The 5296-nt window shown below is 41.0% G+C and overlaps 2 non-coding genes across 2 annotated transcripts; both read right to left on the bottom strand.

Annotated features, from left to right (window-relative positions):
• Positions 1–522: 522 nt before the first annotated feature.
• Positions 523–680, bottom strand: LOC125076458. Its single transcript, XR_007120418.1, has one exon. It is a non-coding gene; the product is annotated as a 5.8S ribosomal RNA (ribosomal RNA).
• A 457-nt stretch (positions 681–1137) lies between these two features.
• LOC125076460 lies at positions 1138–3038 on the bottom strand. The gene has a single exon (XR_007120420.1). It is a non-coding gene; the product is annotated as a small subunit ribosomal RNA (ribosomal RNA).
• Between the last annotated feature and the right edge of the window lie 2258 nt (positions 3039–5296).

The raw sequence follows: 5296 nt of genomic DNA, 5'->3' as shown, positions 1-5296 counted from the left end.
ACACGTTCGTTTCGTATACGTCGTAACGATCGCGGAGCTTTTGTATTCGAAATTTTGACATTAGAGTATGAACAAAAGAAACGCACGTACTCGATAATCACGAGACGAAGAGATCACCTAAACTCCGATTACCCTCTTTGATCGAGAACAACTCAATGAAACGATCGAAAGGTCGGAGATGGGCGCTCCTCGTCTGGCGACGAGCGACGCTCTCAGTCTCTCTGACGTCGCATAACGAAACTCCGTGACGTAAACGTACACACGAACGCGTATATAAAAATATAAATAATATATACACACACACGCATGTAAACGTAAACATACATACACATCGTATTTGTTATATTTGAACGGACCGAGAACGAGATTTATATTAAGTATATTTAAACACGTAATATAACACATCGAACGCGGATACCGTCATATGTTCGAGAAACGTCAGTCAGTCTATTGAGTCGGTTACGAAATAATAGACATTACGACATTAAACATTGAACAGTGTGGTTTATATTTTTATACAGCCGGCCCTCAGACAGGAGTGGTCCTGGATGTTTCTCCACGGACCGCAAAGTGGCGTTCGAAATGTCGATGTTCAAATGTGTCCTGCAGTTCACACTATGACGCGCAGTTAACTGCGTTCTTCATCGACCCGCGAGCCAAGTGATCCACCGTCCAGGGTAATGGTTTTTAATTTGTTTTATTTTTATAATTTCTACGATCACTCGAACGATTCTATACGCCAGTGATATGAGTTTATTTTTTTTTTATTTTTTTTTTTTTTTTCGTTTTTTTTTTTTATTTTTAGTATACAGAGAAAAATTCAAAAAATTAAAAAAAAAAAAAAAAAAAGTTAAAAAAAAAAAAAAGTACAAAAAAAAAAAAAAGAAATATACATTTTATTTGAAGATGACGATGTGCGTTAACACATCGTACTTTCCTCGAAATCGACATCGAAAAATATCAGAATAGGACGCGTTACACGACTCTGGACTCTGACTCGGACACACTGCTGTGTGAGAGAGAGAGAGTGAGAATCGCGTCCTCGCATCGAAACGACACATTCCGAACGTCGATATTTGTGTTTTAGAATTTTATTATCGTTCATTATCGCACTCTTTCGAGATTGATAATTTACGTTAATGATCCTTCCGCAGGTTCCCCTACGGAAACCTTGTTACGACTTTTACTTCCTCTAAATGATCAAGTTTGGTCAACTTCCCAGCAACGCCGACGGCCGTGAAGCCACCGCGTGTCGGTCCGAAGACCTCACTAAATCATTCAATCGGTAGTAGCGACGGGCGGTGTGTACAAAGGGCAGGGACGTAATCAACGCGAGCTTATGACTCGCGCTTACTAGGAATTCCTCGTTTATGGGGGATAATTGCAAACCCCAATCCCCAGCACGAAGGAGTTTCAACGGGTTGCCCGGGCCTCTAGGCCAGGGAGAACATGCTGATTCCTTCAGTGTAGCGCGCGTGCGGCCCAGGACATCTAAGGGCATCACAGACCTGTTATTGCTCAATCTCGTGCGGCTCGAAGCCGCCGGTCCCTCTAAGAAGAATTTTAATACGCCGCCAGTGAGTTGCTCGACCGAAATCGAGCACACCTAAATGACGACGCCTATTTAGCAGGCTAGAGTCTCGTTCGTTACCGGAATTAACCAGACAAATCGCTCCACCAACTAAGAACGGCCATGCACCACCACCCACCGAATCAAGAAAGAGCTATTAATCTGTCAATCCTTCCGGTGTCCGGGCCTGGTGAGATTTCCCGTGTTGAGTCAAATTAAGCCGCAGGCTCCACTCCTGGTGGTGCCCTTCCGTCAATTCCTTTAAGTTTCAGCTTTGCAACCATACTCCCCCGGAGTCCAAAATCTTTGGTTTCCCGGAAGCTGCCCGCCGAGCCATTGTAGTAACGTCGGCGGATCGCTAGATGACATATTTACGGTTAGAACTAGGGCGGTATCTAATCGCCTTCGAACCTCTAACTTTCGTTCTTGATTGATGAAAACACCTTTGGCAAATGCTTTCGCTGATGTTCGTCTTGCGACGATCCAAGAATTTCACCTCTAACGTCGCAATACGAATGCCCCCAGTTATCCCTATTAATCATTACCTCGGAGTTCTGAAAACCAACAAAATAGAACCGAGATCATATTCTATTATTCCATGCACGAAATATTCAAGCGGCATTTTGAGCCCGCTTTGAGCACTCTAATTTGTTCAAAGTAAAATTGTCGGCCCATCTCGACACTCACTGAAGAGCACCGCGATAGGATTTTGATATTGAACCGGCGTTTTACCGCCGGCTCACCGACGATATGCTCCGCAGACGTGTCAGTATCACCGCGGATGCGGTGCACCGACAGCGCGGCGCACAAATGCAACTACGAGCTTTTTAACCGCAACAATTTTAGTATACGCTATTGGAGCTGGAATTACCGCGGCTGCTGGCACCAGACTTGCCCTCCAATTGTTCCTCGTTAAAATATTTAAAGTGTACTCATTCCGATTACGAGGCCTCGAAAGAGTCCCGTATCGTTATTTTTCGTCACTACCTCCCCGTGCCGGGAGTGGGTAATTTGCGCGCCTGCTGCCTTCCTTGGATGTGGTAGCCGTTTCTCAGGCTCCCTCTCCGGAATCGAACCCTGATTCCCCGTTACCCGTGACAACCATGGTAGTCGCAGAAACTACCATCGAAAGTTGATAAGGCAGACATTTGAAAGATGCGTCGCCGGTACTGGACCATGCGATCGGCAAAAGTTATCCAGATTCATCAAAATTAACGACTTCGGACGAGACGCCCTCCGTCGATTGGTTTTGATCTAATAAAAGCACTCATCCCATCACTGGTCAGAGTTCTGATTGCATGTATTAGCTCTAGAATTACCACAGTTATCCAAGTAACTGAGTAAGATCTAAGGAACCAAAACTGATATATTGAGCCATTCGCATATCGCCTTAATACGGCTTGCACTGAGACATGCATGGCTTAATCTTTGAGACAAGCATATAACTACTGGCAGGATCAACCAGGGAGCTAACCGAGACTTGTTGAAGTCGTCAATTACTCTTCTCGTTTCATATTCGCATATAAAATACACACAAACTTATGCATGCATGTACAATATACGCACAGTATGAAACGAGCGTCTCACCGTATCGTCGATCGCGTTAGACGCGATAGATTTTAACGGTTGACTCTTATAAAAATTTATATGAGACACAAACGCGCTTTAAGCACGCGCGCGCGCGTGCGCTATAATATATAACGCGACGACAGCGGCGGCGGCGGCGGCGGCGGAGGCGTCTTCACATAATGACACATAACGGTCACGAATTCGAACGTTCTAAACGAGATCGAGTTTTTTTTTCAAAATAACACTTCGCACACGACGTGTACGTATGTATTGTTCAACGATTATTATCGTAAAACATTGGGATCGACGCCCGGTGTTTGAGTGATCGTACCGATACTCGGGTTGTGTATTTTTTGTACATGATAAATGTAAAAATTAACAAAAAGAATTTTAGAAACGACCGTTCATATATAATATAAAAATTATACACACTATACGAATACACTGAATCTTTTAAGAACTCCGTCTCTAACGTTTTCTCATATCGTCGCGACGTCGCAGATCGACTACAATGAATCAACATTTATTCCATGAGGATAGATTGTAGCGAGAGCGACGACGACGACGATAAGAGGAAGAGCGCATGAGGCAGAGAGATCTACGTGCGTCCGTCGGTCGGCACAGTTTTACAGAACGAATAAGAATCTTTTTATCATTTTCACGTGTGTCAGTGAATATCCCCCAGCGGTCGAGACGAATCGTACGTACATACTTGTTGTTACACTACGTAAAGTATAATATAACGCGATACGACGAATCGAGAGACACGCCAGAAGACACGCAACAAAGACGACAAATGAAAACGATAATAACATTTTTTTCGTTATACAAGAGTACTGATCCGGTCACTTCGCGTCTAACATAAATTTTTGAATGTTCGACGTTCGAACCGTCACTACTCCATATATATGCCTGACGATGAGTATGACATTCGGCTCGTTCGAACGGAATGTATTTTTTTTTTTATTATTATTATTATTTTATTATGTTTCTCATATTCGATCTGATATCATAAGACGACGAACCCCAGAACACGCACCCCTATCCGCCCCCCCCCCCCCCCCTCCCCAACCCCCTCCCCCCCAACTGACACCCCAAACCCTCCAAAATCTCCAAAACTTCGATTATTTTGTTCTATATTTTTATAGATAGTATATGATTATATGATATTATGCAACGTCAATGCAACAACAACGACAACAACAACAACAACAACAATAAAAAAAAAAGAAAAAAAAAAAACAACAACAACAACAACAACAAAGAAAGTTGTATCTTCGTTTATTTAAAATTCACCGGTATTCGTTTATCGAAAAAAAAAAAATTTATAATTAAAATTATTATATTTTATAATTAAAATAATAATTATGACGATGACGAATAAATATAATAATAATAATAATAAAGAACATGACGCGATTTACGAATGCGTAAATAATGTTAATAATATAATTTTTAAGTTTCATATCAGTCTTGATACCTTAAAATATGTATAATGAAGTAATAAATAAATATAAATTATCTTTAAAAAAATATCCTGACATAAATGTATTGAATCTCTATAAAAAAATTAAAAAATAATCTAACGAACGCAACGAGCTCTACTCCTACTCTACGAACGTTTTCTCGAACGAAGTGCTCGATGAAAACGTCGAACGTTCGTGTATCGAAAGGAGAGTCGAGATAGAGCTCATATAATGTTAATGTTAATGTTAATGTTAATGTATCGAAAATTATATATGTTAATTATTGATATTAAACGTATAAGAAGACTTACGTAATAATATAATAATGAAAATGACGCGAATTACGAACACGCGAGAGACACAGCACGCACAGACACCATCGATACACGAACTAATCGCAACGAACGGGACTCTAACGATTTCAGAGTGTTCGACGAAAACGTGGAACGTTCGTGTATTGAAGAAGTGAAGTCTATCGAGAAGATCATCTCATCCGCGTCCTCCTCCTCGAACTCTACGAGTTCGAGTTATATATATTTATCGAAAAATCATAAAAATATAATATTCGTGTAATATTATAGAATAGATTTCTGATCTATATATATATATATATACAACCAACCAACAAACATACATGACTATCTCTTGTCGAACGCTAACTCACTAACACTCCTCCTCCTCTCGTAGAAAA

Source organism: Vanessa atalanta, unplaced genomic scaffold (assembly GCF_905147765.1).
Source record: "Vanessa atalanta unplaced genomic scaffold, ilVanAtal1.2, whole genome shotgun sequence".
Lineage (NCBI taxonomy): Eukaryota > Metazoa > Arthropoda > Insecta > Lepidoptera > Nymphalidae > Vanessa > Vanessa atalanta.
The sequence above is the reverse complement of the archived record's forward strand: the minus strand, read 5'-3'. Positions and strand labels throughout refer to the sequence as shown.